At 48.4% G+C, this 19,129-nt stretch overlaps 3 protein-coding genes across 3 annotated transcripts in view; all 3 read left to right on the top strand.

Annotated features, from left to right (window-relative positions):
• The window catches only part of LOC309378608 (uncharacterized protein), a 179,700-nt gene that overhangs the window by 58,458 nt on the left and 102,113 nt on the right, over positions 1-19,129 (top strand). Inside the window, exons 3-4 of the mRNA XM_081926985.1 lie at positions 9,617-9,657; positions 12,051-12,195. The gene's annotated coding sequence lies outside the window, so the exon portion shown is untranslated. The remainder of the gene's footprint in view (positions 1-9,616; positions 9,658-12,050; positions 12,196-19,129) is intronic.
• LOC309378768 (uncharacterized protein) overlaps positions 1-19,129 on the top strand; it is a 74,864-nt gene that overhangs the window by 10,441 nt on the left and 45,294 nt on the right. The gene's annotated exons all lie outside the window — the stretch shown is intronic.
• The window catches only part of LOC309378787 (uncharacterized protein), a 78,129-nt gene that overhangs the window by 45,326 nt on the left and 13,674 nt on the right, over positions 1-19,129 (top strand). The gene's annotated exons all lie outside the window — the stretch shown is intronic.

The following is a 19,129-nucleotide window of genomic DNA, read 5'->3' as shown; positions in this document are numbered from 1 at the left end:
GCCTATTATTATCGTACTGATTTTACTGTTTTTGTTGCTGCTGTTGCTGTCTTGGGCTGGCTGTGTGAAAGGAGGGGGAGGCACCAGCTGGAAAACCCCCAAGGGAAGAAGGCTCAGAGTCCGGGTCTTGTATGCCCCCAAAGGCTATGAAAACTCCTAGGTCTGGCCAATAAAAGGCTAATTTGGTGTTACGGGGGAGGGGGGACCCAGGTGTGAGGGTCCTCAGCCACCCAGCTCGTTGGGCAGAGCCTGTGGGTCCCTGCGGAATAAAGGAAGGAGTCCAGCCACCAACCAGAGTAAATAGCTGTAGACCAAAGTTTATTACGGAACAGGTCCAAAGGGGAATTGTACCCTAAGGATGGGGTGACAAGGACTTTTAAAAGTTTCCATCTTATCCCAGCATCCAGTTCGTGGAGCATCATCACTACATCAGAAAAGGGGAGGGTTATACATGATTCACATAGGAGGAATGTCTCAGGGCAACAGGCAAATACAGGATATGTATTGGGAAGTACCGTATTTTTCCCTCTATAACACGCAGATTTTTTCTCCTAAAAAGGAAGGGGAAATGTCTGTGCGTGTTATAGAGCAAATGTGTGATCCCTGGAGGCGAAAAAGCAGGTAAAAATCAAATCGCGCGTCTCCTAGAAGGGAAACTTGAAAAGAGGAAGTGGCTGCTTTCCTGCATTCTGCCTCAGGGTCTTACTGCCCACCCTCCTCTGTTTCCTTGCTGTCTTTGCTCAAACGGAACAAAGAGCAGGGAAAGCCCCTCCCCTCCAGGCAAGCAGAGGGTAATTCCTCTCTGTGCTCAGCTGCTGCTGGGGGAGAGAGAGGGGGAGGGGGAGGGGGAGGGAGAGAAAGAGGGGGAGGGCGGGAGAGAGAGAGAGAGAGAGAGAGAGAGAGATGGCTGGCTTGGGTGGGGGAAAACTTTTGCCTTTCTTTCCTCCCTCCGTTAAATCCCTCTCCTGCATTCTTAGCCAGCTGCTTCTCTGCACACCCCTCTCATGTCCCTTCTTTGTTTTTCCTTCGCTCCCCACTTAAAATGTGGTTACAAAGCATAGATCCACATGGATCCTCAGGATCTTTGCATTGGGTCACCCCAAATTCACCATCAGATCACATAGCATGTCCATGGCTACAGCCTGCACTAAAAAAATCACGCACCCACTGTTGCCTGGGGCTGCAATGGTGCAAAAACGTGGTTACAAAGCATGGATCCACAGGGATTCTCAGGATCTTTGCATTGGGTCACCCCAAATTCACCATCAGATCACATAGCATGTCCATGGCTACAGCCTGCACCAAAAAAATCACGCACCCACTGTTGCCTGGGGCTGCAATGGTGCAAAAACGTGGTTACAAAGCATGGATCCACAGGAATTCTCAGGATTTTTGCATTGGGTCACCCCAAATTCACCATCAGATCACATGTCTGTGGCCACAGCATGAAGGCCAAAAATGATACATCCACTGTTTCATTCAGAATGTTTTTCCCCTTGTTTTCCTCTAAAAACGATGTCCGTGTTATGGTCAGGTGCGTGTTATAGAGCGAAAAATACGGTACATTCTAAGCACCTACTGCAAAAGAACAATAGAACTTTGGTTTGCATAGTCTGGCACCTGGGCAAGTCCGGAGGAGAGCCTTTGCCCAGCCATTGTCACAAATGAGTACCTTCCTATGAGTACGTGACCTCCGGCTTGAGGGATTATGGCAGGGAACGAGTGGTTTCCAAGCCCTTAGCCAATGACGCAAATTGGTGGTGGAATGAAGAGAATTGTTGAAACCAGTGATTTTCTATGAATTTCTAAGCGCTTTTGGCTATTCACAATACAGACAGTGGGTTCGGAAATGACCCGACTTGGCCTCGATACATTGGATCCAGTTTTATGAGTGGATTACAAGGTAACGAGGTTTCGATGAACTTAGTCCATTGTTCTCTCAGCAGGACCTGTTGTCACCTTGTCAGCGCTCCTTGAATCATGGAAGATAGCTGCGCTGAGCAGCTCCTGCAGAGCCAATACCATTGCTGGGATTGGCTGAAGGGCTAGATTTGATTGGTCAGGACGCATCCTCATGCAAATAAATTGTCCATTCATAAAATACATCGTTCATTCATACTGCTTGCCTGTATATAGCACCGGGATACGCGGTCACAAATGGTGCTTTATTCTAGGGGTGTTGGGGTTTTGTGTGGTGCTTGGTGCAACGTTGTGAAAGGACGAGGGGAGCCCTTGTATAGCGGGGTTACCTTGAGGTCATTGCCTCTGACCCTATGTGGTTTGTTGTTGTTGTTTAGTCGTTTAGTCGTGTCCGACTCTTCGTGACCCCATGGACCAGAGCACGCCAGGCACTCCTGTCTTCCACTGCCTCCCGCAGTTTGGTCAGATTCATGTTTGTAGCTTTGAGAACACTGTCCAACCACCTCGTCCTCTGTCGTCCCCTTCTCCTTGTGCCCTCAATTTTTCCCAACATCAGGGTCTTTTCCAGGGAGTCTTCTCTTCTCATGAGTTGGCCAAAGTTTTGGAGCCTCAGCTTCAGGATCTGTCCTTCCAGTGAGCACTCAGGGCTGATTTCCTTAAGAATGGAGAGGTTGGATCTTCTTGCAGTCCATGGGACTCTCAAGAGTCTCCTGCAGCGCCATAATTCAAAAGCATCAATTCTTCGGCGATCAGCCTTCTTGATGGTCCACTTTCACTTCCATACATCACTACTGGGAAAACCATGGCTTTAACTATACGGACCTATGTGGTTTACTCGGGAGTAAACCTCTGTTTGTAAGCCCCCCCCCATTCCGTAACAGTGGGAACCATTGGGGGCCACATTGATTATTTCGTTTTCACCTCTCCTCTGGAAAAGTGCTCCGAACATCCAGGGTGTTTTGCCACGCTTCAAAAGACCTGGTTGGTTAGGTTGTTACAGGAAAAATCCGAGGGCTCCCTTGGACAAAACAAAGACACCAACCAGGATAACTTGGAGCAAAACAGCAGCCTGTAGGCTTTCTGGGGATATGAAAATAAATTCACCGTCCAGTCACGCTTCCTCTGAGCCTTCTCTGCTAGGAAGCTCTGACCTGGTAGAATAGCAGAGTAGATGCAGCAGTCCTGAGTCCATGTGAGAAAGGGATAAAACAAGTCCAAAAGACAGATCAGTTCTTATCTGTAGAAGCGTTTATTTACAAGCCATAAATCAGTCTTTTTCCCGTCAGAAGACTCCGCCATTCTGGCATCTCTCCATGCTTCCAAAAGCACACAGACACAGCCTGTCTGTTTAGCTGTGTCTCTCAGCGTCTCTCAGTGAGAACTGAAAGTAACTCACAGACAAAGCCTGTGACGTCTGGCCCTGCTTCTGGCCCCTCCCAGATGCAGGGCACCACGGAGTTTTAACCCTGTTTCTTCCAAACTCCACACCCCCTCTTGTCCTGCATCTGGGGACAATAGCCAACAATGCTTTCCCCATACACAAACCCTCACAGAACTCCTCGTGTTTCTGGAAGGTTAATGGTTTTGTGAAACCATCAGCGAGGTTCTTGGTTGAGGGACAGTATTTCAGAGCAACTAGCCCCTCACGAACGCTCTGACACACATTTTGAAAACGTATGTCCAAATGTTTGGTCCTCGCCTTGAACTGCCCCGTCTCAGCTAATTTAAGGCACGGTTGATTGTCTTCATGCACCACAACGGGCAGACAATCCTCTCCACAGATTTCCTCGACCAAACACACCTAGAACTCCAACTCTCTGCAAGCATCTGATAGCGCACTGAACTCAGCTTCAGTAGATGAAAGCGCTATGAGACTTTGCTTCCGGGACCTCCACCCTATCACTGAGTCCCCAAACTTCACCTCTAGACCTGACACTGATTTGCGATCCTCAAGGTTAGCCCAATCCGAGTCCACCCAAGCAGTCAGCTTGACATCTCCTTGAGCTGACAACTTCAGACAAAAGTCTTTGGTATCTTGCAGGTAACGCAGCACCCGCTTTATACCATTCCAGGCCTGCACACTAGGACTTGAGGCCTCTCTACTGAGCAGATTGACAGCAAACGCTATATCTGGTCTGCTCCACTGTGACAGATACAACAGACTACCTAGAGCTGACTGAAAGAGCTCAGTGTTTTCGAACACCACGCGTTCTACTTGCTGACACTCCTTTACAAAACCAGCCTCCATGGGTGATCTGGCACCTGCACACTCAGACACCCTGAACTTCTCAAGCAACTGTTAAATCTTACCTTTCTGGCAAAGCAAAAAGCTTCCATCACTTGCTTTTGTGATCTGCACGCCCAAATAGGATTTGACATCTCCAAGCTGCTTCAGCTTGAACCGCTTTCCAAGCTCACTAGCAAACTTTTCCACCTGTTTACCTGTCTGTGCCATCACTAAGATATCATCAACAAACACCTGGATCACTTCCTGTTTTAAGCCTGACTCTTTAATGTAAAGACAACTGTCTGCAAGAGATCTCTTAAAACCTAGCTCTTCTAAAGCTTCATGTAGGCACATATTCCAATTCCTGGCAGATTGACGTAATCCATAGATGGATTTGTGCAATCGCCACACAACGCCTGGCTCACTGACTTCAAACCCTGGAGGAGGAAGCATGTACAACTCCTCCTTGAGATCTGAGTTCAGGTAGGCGACATCTACATCAAAATGGTTCACCTTCCAACCTCTCTGTGCTGCTATCGCCAAAAGCATTCTCAGAGTCTCCGCTCTCGAGGTTGGCGAATACACCTCTGTGAAATGGACACCCTTTTTCTGTGTGAATCCTCAGGCCACTAATCTCGCTTTATACTGTGGTTCTCCTGCTTCTGTGGATTTCAAACGGTAAACCCATCTGCAGCTAACAGCTTTTTGGCCCATTGGCAACTTCGTGAGTGAGAACACACCTAGAGACTCCATTGAGTTCATCTCCTTCTGCATCGCCTCACACCATTTGCTGGCTTCTTCCTGAGGCAACTTCTGCACATCCTCAAAGGATTCAGGCTCACATCTAGCCACACCAACCCAGACACTAGTGGCTTCATACCTTTCAGGTGGCTTTCCCTTGGTTGATCTAGCTCACCCTTTCTGCGCATGGCCTTTGGAATGAGAACAAAAGCCTCAGACCCAAAAACATGGAGAAACCCCACCTTCGGCTTCTTCTGATGCAACAAGTAATACGGTGTGTTGCCTACACTGGAATTGTACACCCTGTTTTGCACAAAACATGCTGTCCGATAACTCTCTGCCCAAAAGCGCTGTGGCAAACCTGAGTCTGCCAGCATAGCATTCGCAGATTCCTTTAATGTGCGATGCTTTCTCTCCGCAAGCCCATTCTGTTGCGGAGAGTAGGGGGCCGTCAATCGATGATTGATACCCTTCTGCCTGAAAAATGATTGCAGCGCAGAACCTGTAAACTCCCCCCCCCCCCCCGCGATCAGATTGAAAGGAAATCACCCTGGTAGAGAACTGTAGCTCTATTGCAGTGATCCAATCCCTGATCAATGCAGCTGCTTCTGACTTGCATTTAAGCGCAAAAACCCAACTAAACCTCGAAAAATCGTCAATTAGAACTAGAACCCACTTAGATCCAGCTAAAGAAGGTGTTGGCATGGGTCCTGACAAATCTGCATGGACAAGTTCAAAGGGCTTGCTAGTTCTTCTTTCTGATCTGGGGTATGAGCATGTTGTGACCTTCGACTGCTTACAGGCTTGACAATCTAGGTATTTGTCACAAGCCTTGAACCTACAACCAATGGTGTTTTCGGCAGCCCTTCGCACAAGCGACCACCCCGCGTGCCCAAGTTTCCTGTGCCATAAGTGAATACAACCATCGTGTGGTGGGACATTTGCACACTTCACATGGGCATCTTCAATGGACTCTCCACTAGCCCCATTTTCCACCAGCCCCTTTTTCCACCAGTCCCATTTTCCACTAGTCCCATTTTTCCACCAACCCCATTTTCAACAGGCATCTGCACCAGAAAGAGCCTGTCTGTTCTCTCAACGCTGTAGATCTTCTTCCCATCCCTGTAGAAGGAACAACAAGTGTTAGAAAAGAGAACATCAAACCCAGCATCATTTAAGGCTGTTACACTTAAAAGAGAGTGCGCAAGCTCTGGGACAACATAAGCTTGCACCCAACAATCCAAGAAAGAACAATATAAAGACCCAGATTCAGTCAGTGGTCTCTTTGATCCATCTGCCATTTGGACATTTTGTCCATTTGTAACTGTCTTGCAGTTCCTCAGGAGCCCACCAGATGGCACAAGACAGTGAGTGGCTCCCGTGCCTATAATGAGAGATAAAGTGTCTCTCTGGCTGTCTTCCAAAGCTGCCATGGCAACGCTCACACCCCCACCGGGGTCTGTGTCAAAGCCAGTGTCCAGCCTGGTTGCCATGGTTACTGCCTCCCCCCCCCCCCCCGATCAAGGCTTTTGCCTTTTCCCAGGCACACTGTTGCAGCTGTGAGGTGATCAGACGAGGCGTCTTTGTTTTCCTCCTGGCCAGCAGCTTTCCCACGTCGCTGCTGAGAACAAGCCTTGGGAAACTGCTTTGTTGACATTCCACTGCAGCTGGTGGCCTTGGCAGCCTGGGCCTCAAGCGGATGCTTCCCAGCGCTGTTGGACGTTGCAGCAAAGCACAAACAACTTTCGGAGACTTTCGCTTTCTCAGAGCTCTTGGAACGGCTGCATGATTTCCTTAAGAATGGAGAGGTTGGATCTTCTTGCAGTCCATGGGACTCTCAAGAGTCTCCTGCAGCACCATAATTCAAAAGCATCAATTCTTCGGCGATCAGCCTTCTTGACGGTCCAGCTTCCACTTCCATACATCACTACTGGGAAAACCATGGCTTTCACTATACGGACCTACTCCCGAGTAAACCTCTGTTTGTACGCCCCCCCCATTCCGTAACAGTGGGAACAATTGGGGGCCACATTGATTATTTCGTTTTCACCTCTCCTCTCGAAAAGTGCTCTTTCTTTTGGGGTTTGATTACTTTTGCCTCCTCCAGTGCCCACTGCACCATCAGCGAGGTACAATACTGTCCTTTCAACTTCTGTAGCCACGTAGGGCTCTCTCTCAGCACCGCTACCCAGTAGTCTGCGTATGCAAACTGCTCCAAACATCCAGGGTGTTTTGCCACGCTTCAAAAGACCTGGTTGGTTAGGTCCAGGTCTCACTGGGGCTCATGGGGGGGGGGATCTATTCTCAAGGAGTTCTCAGTCGTTTGGGGTTCATCGCTCCACCATATTTGCGAATGAATTTGCCCAAATTATTCACCATGCCTTGTAACGGAGTCCATTCCTCCTGTGAGTGTGACCTGCCCCCTTATGCCCTCCTGCGTAAGTTGTTACACAAAGGGGACTCCCTGCCCTTCCAACATGTTGTAGATAAAATACAGTAGTACCTTGAAAAGAGACTATAGAAAGAAAAAAGACTCATAAATAAATGCCGCCCTCGGCTGCACAGCCCGCCAGCCCTGGGCAGAGAACTTGCAGTTGTGCCAAGGGGCGAATGAGCCCGATCTCTGCAGCCCCAGCCCTCAGCCGGACAGGAGCCTTCAAGCAAAACACAAAGTGAGAAAACTCCTCTTTCCTCTCAGCCTCAGCCCCTCTTGGCCGAAATAGAGACAATAAAATACATAGACACACACAGAGCTGGGAGCCTGTTGTTGCTGTGTGTGGGGGTGTGGGGGTCTCTCTCTCTCACACACACACACAAACAAACAAACACACAGCTGGCCCTCCAGCCCCAGCTCTCCTGGCTGAGCTGGAAACACAAGTCTCAATGCAAAGCACACAAAAAGAAAGCTCTTTCCCCAAAAAGTGCAATTTTAACTGCTAGCAAAACACACAGAGCAGCCCCCCCCCTTTGCCTGCGACACACAGACAGAGCCACAGCCCACGGCTCCCTCCATTTCAAGGAATGGGGGTATTTTACTTGCTGAGGGCAGGAGTCACAATCCTGTCACATTGCGGGGTGTCAGGCTTTGAGGTAAGGGGGTGAGGCTTGGGTGGGCCCGTCCTGTTCACAGTGAATTCTCAGTCCTTTGGGGTTCATCGCTCCACCACAACCCCACTTTCCCACACCTTTTAACTACCCTCTTCCCCAAAGCACCACAATAGTATTCACACATCCCCCTAGCTGCAAGGCTTTCCTGCGCTTCACCTTGGAAAGTATCAGGATTCAACCCACCATCCCGATGGATTTGTGTCTTGACTGCCCCCCCCCCCTTGGATTTAACAGCAGCAATACCTAAAACACGGAGGGATCTAAGCTCATGGCGTGGGGTGAAGGAGGGAAGGATTTTGCAATATAAACATTGTGGGGTGGGGGACCCCACTTTGTAGTAGGATTGCCGGGATCAGCCCAGCCCCACTCTGCTAATTCACAGGAGGAAAAGGGGAGGGGGAACATTCCTCTTCTCCCTGCCCCCCCACATTCCACACCTCCTGGCACATCCTTCCCACACCCCGCCTCCGCAAACCCCAAATCCCCTCCCCAATATGTTGCTCCTCCTCCTCGCCATCCGACCTCTGTTCCGGGAATCGGGGGGGGGGGATGAGCCCCCCTCCCAAACGGCCTGTTTCTCACGGAAGTGGAGCTTGTGCGCCGGATTGCTGCTCTGCGCCGTAGCTCTAGGGGCGCGCGCTTTCGGAGAGGGGAGGAGGGGCGGCAGGTAAATCCCCCCACCCACCCACGTGGATGTTGCAGGAAAGGAAAGGAGAATCGTGAGCGAGGACAAAGAGGTAAAGGGGTCTCGGGGGAGGCGAGAGAAGGATCCAGAGACCCCCTCCAGCTCCCGAAAGCCCCTTTCGTGGATCTGGATCCCTGCACGCGTGCTGCGAAGGGGGTTTTCCTTGGACCCTTAGGAAGCCCACCCAGGGGACCCCACGAAGCCCCCTCGCCCCATTTCCCCGCTTAGGCATCCCTGGGACTCTGTGCGTCCCGGGCGGAGAGAGGTGGGCCATGAAAGGGTTAACGGGCGTGAGGGACGCTTGGATAGAGACCCCCCTGTCCTCCCCTGCTCGTCTTGGGGGGGGCCCTCCGGATGGAGAGATGGGGGGCGCAGGGCGACGGGTGAGCCACGCCAAGGGGGGCCTTTGGGTTCAGGGGAGACTCTGGGACAGAGGGAGGGAGTCGAGGAAGTGGGGAGGGGGAGCATCCCTGGGGCAGGCAGGGGCAGTATTGGGGGGGGATTAGAGCTAGGTAGGTCAGTCTTTGGGGACACGTCTCCATCGTGGCGCCCGCGTGGATTCTCTGGAGGGGCCGCTTTGGTTTCCCCCTCCCACTCAGGAATCGGCCACCCCTTCAAGGCGACCAGAGAGGGATCCCTGGAAAGTGGGGGGTCCAGTCCCCCCACCCCTTTCTTGCTGCAACCTCTATCTTCTTCCCACCCCATAAGGCCCCTTAAGTCCCTGCCTGTCCAGACTGTTGCAGGAATTTATGTATAGGTGGGGGGGGGGGGCGGTGAGTGCCAGACAGGTAGTCAGATAAAGACAAAAGGGTGTGATGAACTTGGCTGGGAAACAGGTCAGGGAGGACAATGGATGGCCGGCTGGGGGTGGGGCAAAGGCCAAATAAAAGAGGCCGACCCCTTTGTCCAAGCCTCTTTGGTTTTCTTCCTTCCAGGATCAGGATCCTCAGGAGCATGTCCTGGCAGCTGGATTAAGGTAAGTTCTGGCCTGATTGGAAGGGGCATGGCCCCTCCGCCAGGCTAGGCTGTATTTTTTTGACTTTTCTTTCTGGGCGGGGGGCCAGCTAGGCCTTTTTGGTTTTTTTGTAGTGGCGTGGGGGGGCGAGGCATGGCTCCCTCTCCCCCGCCATCCGCAGCCCTCCAGCTGTAGGCTGCATGGCGGCCGTTTCCTTTCTTGTGGGGGGGGGGGAATAAGTCAGGCCACATGATGGTCATGTTTGTTTGCACTGCCCCCCCTTCCGCTCTGGCTACTGACGCACTTCTGCTCCTAGCAGGGAAATGTAAATATCTCTTTTGTTACACTTGATGTGTGTTTTGTGGAGGGCAAGGGGAACCATGGGGCAGGGTCCAGGATGCTCAGATTACTGCCACCAGACCTCCCCTCTCATGATGTAACCATGATGTAGTTTGGGGGGGGTGTAACATTGGGATAAGCAGCTAATAAAAGTTTGGGTTCTCTGGTTGGCCTCTGTTTTTCCTCCGACCGATGGAGAACCTACAAAGGACTCTATGAGGGCTCTTGTGTCCCCCATAAGGGAATAAAGGCAGATTTTCATTTATTACAGCAGCTAATAAAAGTTTGGGTTCTCTTTTGTTTGGGGCTTCCATCTTGTTCCACCTGGTGGCAGGTGGGAGTCCTGTGGCAACAGTTTTCAATCAAGACCAAGCCTACTGGCTGCTGTTTGCTCTGGTATTCCTGGCTGGTGTCCTTGTATTTTGTCCAGGGAAGCCCATTAACAAGACACACCTTCCTTCCTGCAACCTCCACCCAATTCCCACCCCATAAGCCCCTGCCCTGTCCAGATTTTTTATTTTATTTTATATTATTATTATTATTATTATTATTATTATTATTATTATTATTATTATCCTACCCTCCCCAGCTGAAGCCAGGCTCAGAGCGGCTAACAACAATAAAAGTAACACAGTTTACATAAAATCACAAGCAATTAATTAAAAGGCATTGTAAAATCAATTCGTTCTAATATCAATTCAAAATCAAATTAATGGCAGATACAGCGGTTCTGCCAAGTCCAGCCATTGGTCCCCCTGGAGAGGAGAGGAAATCCCGAGAGGAAGAGGGGAGGGGAGAGGCCTTCTCAGAAGCGGCTCTTGGTTTCCTCAATCCCACCCAGGAAGCAGCCAGAAACCTTTTCCTCTCTCTCAGGCTTCCATCTTTTAAGTGTCTTTTCCACTGCCTGGTTCATTGAGGATGAGGATAATGTACACCTGTCATCAGAAACAGGTGCAGAGTCCATGGAATGGCTCTCAGGGCTGATACAGAAGTTGCACCTCATTGAAGTCAGTGTCAGAGTGACTGACAAGCTGAGCTACAACCCATTAGAATCCAATGATAGCCATTGCATGAATCTTCCCAGTCAAAGGACCCATTTTCATGATAGACAGTGCCTGTGGCTGGAGGCTCTACACACAGCGTGTGCCTATACAGGCCCAACACTGCCAATATTAGCACAGGCAAAGTGTGTGACCTCCCCCCAAATTGACAGACTGTGTCAATGAGAGTTTGTGGGTGGGATTATTGTTTACGGCAACCCTGTTGCTCCCACAAGGGAGCAGCCGGGGGTCAGAACACTCATCCCCCAACATCAATTTCTGGACATGGCCCAGGAGGAAGGAGGGGAACCACTGCATAGCAGGGCCTCCAGCTCCCCTAGAGGGTCCAGAAGGATACCATTGTCAAAGGTCTCCAAAGCCACTGAGAGATCCAGCAGAACCAGGAAACAGCTTTCCCCTCGGACTATAGCGCAATGGAGATCGTCATCCAGTGCTAGAGTCTGAGGGGAACTCCAGTGGAAATCATCATCGGAGATCATCCAGTGCAGGATCAGTTCCATGGTGAGGCCTGAATCCCGATTGGAAGGATCATGGTGGAAGAAGCTTTCCTGGTCCTGCACCCCCAAAAGCTCCAAGCACAAGACTTTCATTAGCTTTGAAGGGGCCATCGGATACTTGGTGGTCTTTTATTCAAAAGACAAACATTCTGAATACTTTTTAATTGATGTATGATATAAACAGCACTTCTGTTTTACATATTCCACATTGGAGAGATTTTGATACACAGGTCTGAGTTCATCGCTCCCCCTGAAACTGCCGTGTTAGCAGCACTGGCTGGGCAGTGTGTTTGGGGGTCCTGGGCTGCCTAGACAACAAGACCCCCTTCTCACCCTGGCTTATATGGTGAAGGAGAGGAGGTGAAGGAGTGCACCAAAGTATTACAACCAGAGTTTTCTTTCTTGAGGAGCACCCTTCCTAGGTTGATGAGCCCCATTCAGCCCTGCAGAATGGGCAGAATCTGCCTTCATGACTGTGGGATTCACTGTTGTTGTTCTCCTCCTCCCCATCCACCAGGTCCTTTCTTCACCTGCAATAGAATTCCCTAATACACCAAGGATTTGAGACCCCTCAGGAATCCTCACCTGGTTTAGCCGGCCGGTTGAAGCCGTTCCTGGGATTGTGGCCCCTATTCCATCCTGACAGCTTCTGGAAGCCACAGGTGAGAGCTGAGTGCAGGATGGGGACCAGTGGTGGATAGATTACCCCATAAGGTGCATGACATTTCCCCCACCAAAGGACAGGAATAAATTCATCTCCCCAGAAATAGTACAACTTCAAGCCATTAGGTAATCAATACTACATTTTAAAGGTACTACACATTCCACTAAGTACAGTTTATCTATTTGCCTTGTATATCCTGCTTTTCAGTGTCATTTTAGGATAATCCTGCGTCAGAAGACGGGCACACGGTCAGACAGCAAATCATTCTTTAAAAAATCATGCTCCTTTATTAACATTGATTGAGGATTATGAAAGTTGCTCGTGAATTACTATCATTTGATGACATTGAAACTTCACTTCCTAAAAATTGGGAACATGGGTAGAAGGTGGGAGAATGTAGGAGACGTTGACATAGGAGAAGGTGCTAATGGCAGCTGATCTGTTCTCTTTCCCTTTGTTCTCTTCCTTGAAACCCAAACAGGATTTCCATTCCTCCCACTCTGAAGAAGGAGATGGGGAAGACAGTAAAAACTCCAGTGAATGGGGCACCTTTAGTTTCATTAGGAATAGACATTTAAATGTGTGAAATGCAGAATATGCTTCATTAAATGAGCACACATAGTTCACATCAACGACCTTCAGCAGGGGAGAAACCATATGAATGTATGGAGTGTGGGAAAAGTTTCACTGATAGTCTAAAACTTAGAACACATCAGCGGACTCACATGGGCAAGAAAGGATTCCAATGCAGGGAGTGTGGGAAGAGCTTCAGTCACAGTGGAAACCTCAATATACATCAATGGACTCACAGAGAGGAGAAACCATATGAATGTATGGAGTGTGGAAAGAGCTTCAGTCAGAGTGGACAGCTCAATAATCATCAACAGACTCACACCGGGGAGAAACCATTTAAGTGTATGGAGTGCGGAAAGAGCTTCAGTTTCAATGCAAATCTTAGAAGACATCAATTGACTCACACAGGGGAGAAACCATTTGAATGCCTGGAGTGCAGAAAGTGCTTCAGTCAGAATCGAGACCTTAAAGTACACCAGCGGATTCACACAGGGGAGAAACCATTTGAATGCCTGGAGTGTGGAAAGTGTTTCAGTTGGAATGGAGACCTTAAAGTACACCAGCGGATTCACACAGGGGAGAAACCATATAAATGTATGGAGTGTGGAAAGAGCTTTAGTTACAATGTAACCCTTAGAAGACATCAACTGACTCACACAAGGGAGAAACCATTTGAATGCCTGGAGTGCGGAAAGTGTTTCAGTTGGAATGGAGACCTTAAAGTACACCAGCGGATTCACACAGGGGAGAAACCATATAAATGTATGGAGTGTGGAAAGAGCTTCAGTAAGAGTGGAAACCTCAATATACATCAACGGACTCACACAGGGGAGAAACCATTTGAATGCCTGGAGTGCGGAAAGTGCTTCAGTCGGAATGGAGACCTTAAAGTACACCAGCAGATTCACACAGGGGAGAAACCTTTTAAATGCATGGAGTGTGGAAAGAGCTTCAGTCAGAATCGAAATCTTAGAAAACATCAGCAGACACACAGAGGACAAACTGTTTAAATGTATGGACTGTGGAAGGAGCTGCAGTCAGAGTGGAACCCTTGATTTATTTGAACAAACTCACCCAATACACATACCATATAAATATCAGGAAAGTAGATACAGGTTCAGTCCTAGTGGAAGTTCTAAATCAACAGACTCATGAACAGGAAGAACTTTAGGAGTTTTAACCCTACAAACCATCAACAAACTCAAAGAGGAGAAGCAGTTTAAATGAAAAGATTGCAAAAATTGCTATATTTACAATGAAGTGTTTAAGGAACATCCAGGGACTCTCACAAGGAAGAAGCCATTTAGATGTATGGAGAACGAGATGTTTTCCTTTCAGTGTCCTCTCTTTTCTTCACAGCAATGAACTCATCAGGAAATCAGTCTTAAACCCACGACGTGTATTTGAAGTTCTTGTGTTTATATGTAAAACTGAACAGCAATGAAATATTGAAGGCAATGTCAAACAATGTGAGTATAATCTAAGAGGTAAAGTACCTTTTGATAGAGAGGGTGAATCTGGTTTGCTGGTGGTGAGTGAGGATTAGGGCTGGGCGATATATTGATATCTTGTCCAATACCGGTTTCTAGACCACATTAGAAGAACTACTGATATGGCAATACACCGCGAATTACAGTGTGTGTTTCTGGGATGTTCCTGCAAGCAGCGGCAGAAAGCTTTTCTTCGTGAAGCCCCTGAATATGCTGAGTTGCTGACTTCCCTCCCAGACGACATGAAACCAAACACACACATCCATTGCCCTGTGTCCTTCCAGCCTCTTTCCTCCCTTGCTCCCTTCTGCTGATTTGTGTGCCTGACTTAGATATCCTGTGTGCTGTATTTTTTTTACTGCTGAAACGGGATTTGCTCTCAGGAGCTACGTTTTGTGCCTCACTGGGGTCCCAGTGAGAACTGTATGCTTTGAAAGCTCAGTAAACTATTACTGAAGAAGTCCTGCTGCTTCTGTGTGTGTTTTTGACATCAGTGTGGGACTTGCTGTACACATGGCCCCTACCCTGCTGCTACTTAGCTCATGCCCTGGAGTTGCTCTACTCATGCATGCAGGATGGGCATTTGTATGTCAGACTAGTTTTTACACTAAACTCTGTCACCCCCACGACCGCACGATCTCTACAGACATCTTCTTCAACAGAACTTCATCCCTGCCCTCTGCACGTTCTGAAGAAAACTTAAAATTTAATGGGAGGCTCCCCCCCCACAAGCATAGTTTCAAGAAAGGGAAGGTGGGGCTGCAGGTACCAGGGAAGTCTCCTGATGGGCCCATCTTCACTCATGAACCCCATGGGGCAACCCTAGAGCTCCTGCTTATTCTGGGGTTTGGAGAAGATAGTACTTTTCCATAGTCCCAGAAGTTATTATTCTTCCTGCCAGAGGACCAGTGTGCATATTATTATCGTACTGATTTTACTGTTGTTGCTGTGTTGCAGTCATGGACTGGCTGGGTTTGGGGAGGGGGAGGCACCAGCTCTGAGACCCACAAAGAAAGAAGGCTCAGATCCTGGGGACTGGTGGTGGGATGGCGATGAGGAGAAAGAGGGAGAAAAGGGAGCAGAATGGGAGGGGAGGTGTTGCAAGCTGAGGAGGAAACAGGGTTTGCTGAGCAGGAAGAAGCTGGGGCAGAGAGCGGTTCAGGCTCAGAGGGAGGAGAGGAGGGGGGCTAGGAGACCAAGAGGAGGCCGGCTGCTGAAGCATCCAGGGAGACCCCCCTCCTGCTGCGACCAGTTCCCCTCTCCCCTGGTCTCCTAGAACACACAGAGAAACCCGGTTCAGACGCCATGATCCTGCACATGATATTAAGAGGGTGTTTCCCTGCCCCCCAACATGCATTACTTTAATCTTGTTGACAATGAACTGTATTTACTGCCCATTCACCCTGTTTGGAGAGATCTGTTTGGAGCTCCTTACAATCCCCCTTTGTTTGAACAACCCTGGACAGTTTACTGCCACCAGCAAACTTTGCCCCCTCCCTGCTCACTCCTAACTCTAGATAATTTATGAACAAGTTGACAATGAACTGTCCTTTCAGTCCAATCACCCCCTTTGGAGAGATCTTTTTGGAGCTCCTTGCAATCCCCCTTTCTTTGAGCAACTCTGAACAATTTACTGCCTTCAGCAGAATCGCCATTTGGCAATGATGGAGCCAAATGGAAGTGGGCGAGTGTTACGGAAGGGGGGGCATGTCTTCTTCACCTTCTTCACTACAATATATCCATTTATTCCCAATTGTCAATGTCAAAGGGAACTAAAATCTATAAAATCTATATCCATAATCCCTCAAGTAAGGTGTGAAGACCCTAATCCTGTCAAAATCACTCTGCCAAACCTTTCCTCGGGCAATGCCAGGTGACAGACTATGCATACACTCAGGAAGCGCTTATCTGCGCATATCTCCAGCTCTGCATATTCCCCCCTCCCTCCTCCTTATGTTAATCCGGTGTAGCTCTGCATATTCCCCCCTCCCTCCTCCTTATGTTAATCCGGTGTGACCCAACCTCTCCTTAATGTATTCATGATGTAATCTGTGTAACCCAACCTTTCCTTAATGTATTCATGATGTAACTGGGATGTATTTTGCACTGTATTCTGGGACATGGAGGGAGTTTCAAAAGTTCATGTCACCCCTTTCTCGCTGTTCAATCTCGTCTTGAACCTGTTGCGCAATAAACCTTGGATCTCCGCATTTTGCTCCTGTCCGGCTGAGCTCATTTTCTTCTGCAGGGACCCGCGGACACTTAGTCCGACGAGCTGGGTGGCAGTGTAGCCCCGCACCCAGATTTTAGCCGTAACAGTTGACGCCCCAACATGGGGCATGCGGTTCTCCCGCGTTGCTGACCAGGGCCCCCGAAATCTTCAGCCGGCACCAGGCCATTTTGCCTGGGAAGATCCTTTGGACCCCCGGCCATCTTCCGGGCGGTAATCGAAAGCCCCAGGAGTTCAGCCGGGGAGCAATGAGGGATCCAGCCGGCTTATTCATCGATCCCGGGATCATCACAGAAGACGTGTGAGTATAAGGAAAAATCCAGTGCACTGGTGGGAAGGGGGTGGAAATCTCCTGGCAACTGAATTCTCTGCCCTCCTCTCTATCGATCCTTCTTACCTTTCTCTTGGTCCGGTTAGTGAGAGAGACCATGGACCGCTGCTCGACCTGAAAGGGGGGTTCTGAGCTCTATCTCTTTCTCTAACACCCTCCAGCCAGCCGCACCAATTGGGAGCCCGAAAGTAAGACGGAGAGACCCGACTTGAAAGATAGCCGACTCTCCGCAACGGGCATCCCAGTTGAAAGCAAGGGGTTGGAGTTCTCTTTCCGAACTTCCCGAGCGTCCTTGCTAGGAGGCAGGAAGTGGTCTTGCTTTCTATCCCAATCCCAGCCGCACTGGTCGGTGCCACGTAACACGTGTATCGTGCGTGAGCCCGCTTCCAAAAGCAAGGGGGATTTTCAGTTCGAAATTCTATCCAGGGATCACCCGATCTGGCACCGCACAGCACGGGCGTCCAGTAGGGCCCCTTTTCCTGAGATTGTGACGATAGGTAGGAGGTTGCCAGGAGGGATAGCCCATGAGGAATTGGGCGGGATCGGCAGAGTGGAAAAGGACCCCAGGTTATTAAATAGGAAATAGGAAAGGAATAGAAAAAGGAACCGAGTGGGTGAAGCTCGTTAAATTGTTAGGAAGTTGCCAAGCAACAAGGAAAAGGAAAAACCCTAAATAGCCCCCTGTACAAGTTACCCAAATCCAAGTCAACCCCTCTCTTTCTCCCTTCTCTATCCCCCCCCAAAAAAGAGAAAAACAACAACAAAAAAGCAACAACAACGCATGCATATATAAAGGGGTACCCAGTCAACTAAGCATTGTGAGCCCTGCTAGTTTGGTTAACTGGTTGTGTTTGAAGAGGCAAGGAGGCTCTTAAAACCATGTGGGACCTTCCTACTAATTTCACTTAATGAAGCCAAAGGGAGCGGCCCAACTCCTTGCAATAACCAACTAAAGAATGAGAATATATATGTTTACATGTTGTCTGTTATGTGTGTTGTCTGTTAATACATATATGAAAATATGTATGTTTACATGTTGTCTGTTATGTGTGTTGTCTGTTAATACATATATGAAAATGTGTATGTTTACATGTTGTCTGTTATGTGTGTTGTCTGTTCCTTCTGTCTCTGACAGACTGCCTTTCTTAAGTGCGCACAGTTGCAAGCTTGCTTCAAAATTTAAATCTAGGGAAGCCATGCTGGACCTTATCAATCTTAAAACAGAAAAAACAAAAACAAAATGAGAATGAAGGGTGCAAATGTTTGTTATTTGAGAGAGGCTCCGAAGAGTCTTTCTCCGAGTAGCTTAAGTGAGGAGTATGATGGTAGATAATGTTATGTTGCAACCTTTGAGTTTGTGATTCTACATCCGTGTTCCAGTCTTTTTTCCAGTATTTTAAAATAGGCTGTGAAGAAACTAATGTTTCTGCTGCAAAAGCCTAGTTGAGCCAACTGCTCTCTCAAGCTAAAATGCAGTGTATGTATTTCATGAAGCACGTGTCTATGAAAATAGGCGTTCCTTCTAAGAAAATTGTTAATAAAAGGTAGAAGCTTTGATAGACAACAATTGTCTATCTATAGAGTCCAGTCCTGATACCAGTCTCTAAGATCAACCAGGGTTTCCTGGCTTTTTATTGGAAAATACCTCCCCCACTTGTTTCAGTCTCTTTCAGGTTCCCCCCTTCTTACTTCTGTGCCAAGTGAATTTACTCCTGAGTAAGCTTCCTTCAACAAGGGAGGGGGGCACATTCTTTGGTAAAAGTACCCGACATCTCACTTTCCTATGTATCGTTATTTAAAAATCGTAGTTAGGTGTACTATTCCTATGCAAGTTCAGAGACGATTATTAACTTTTGTATCCCGTTTAAATCAAATCCAGGACTGGTTTTATTATTTGAGTGGGTATATCAACTGAAATAACCCTATGCTTATAAAATATTCTCTCCCAGATTCTCTTCCTATCTTATCTTAGGAAAATTGTTCTTTGTTAGAGGGTTCTGTATAAAGCTGGGTACTTTTATTTTCCTCTTCCTTAGTACATGATAGGAGCATTGATTGTGCTCTATTTCCCAGTAGTGCCTGTGTACATAAGTATGTGTGTGTCTCTTTGGTAGTACAAATCTTGCTGTGAAATCTTGCTGTGAACCCTATATTTTGGAGGGTTGGACTAGATGACCCCAGGGTCCCTTTCAACTCTCCCAATTTGTGGCTGTGTGGAAGGACATGTGTCCACAAGCATTGCAGGGTAATTCTTAAATTCTGGTGTGGTGATGGAGTTGAAATTCAGCCTAGCTTTGCTCTTTAGTTT

This window comes from Podarcis melisellensis, assembly GCF_964234715.1.
Source record: "Podarcis melisellensis genome assembly, chromosome: 10".
In the NCBI taxonomy this organism is placed as follows: domain Eukaryota; kingdom Metazoa; phylum Chordata; class Lepidosauria; order Squamata; family Lacertidae; genus Podarcis; species Podarcis melisellensis.
The sequence above is the reverse complement of the archived record's forward strand: the minus strand, read 5'-3'. Positions and strand labels throughout refer to the sequence as shown.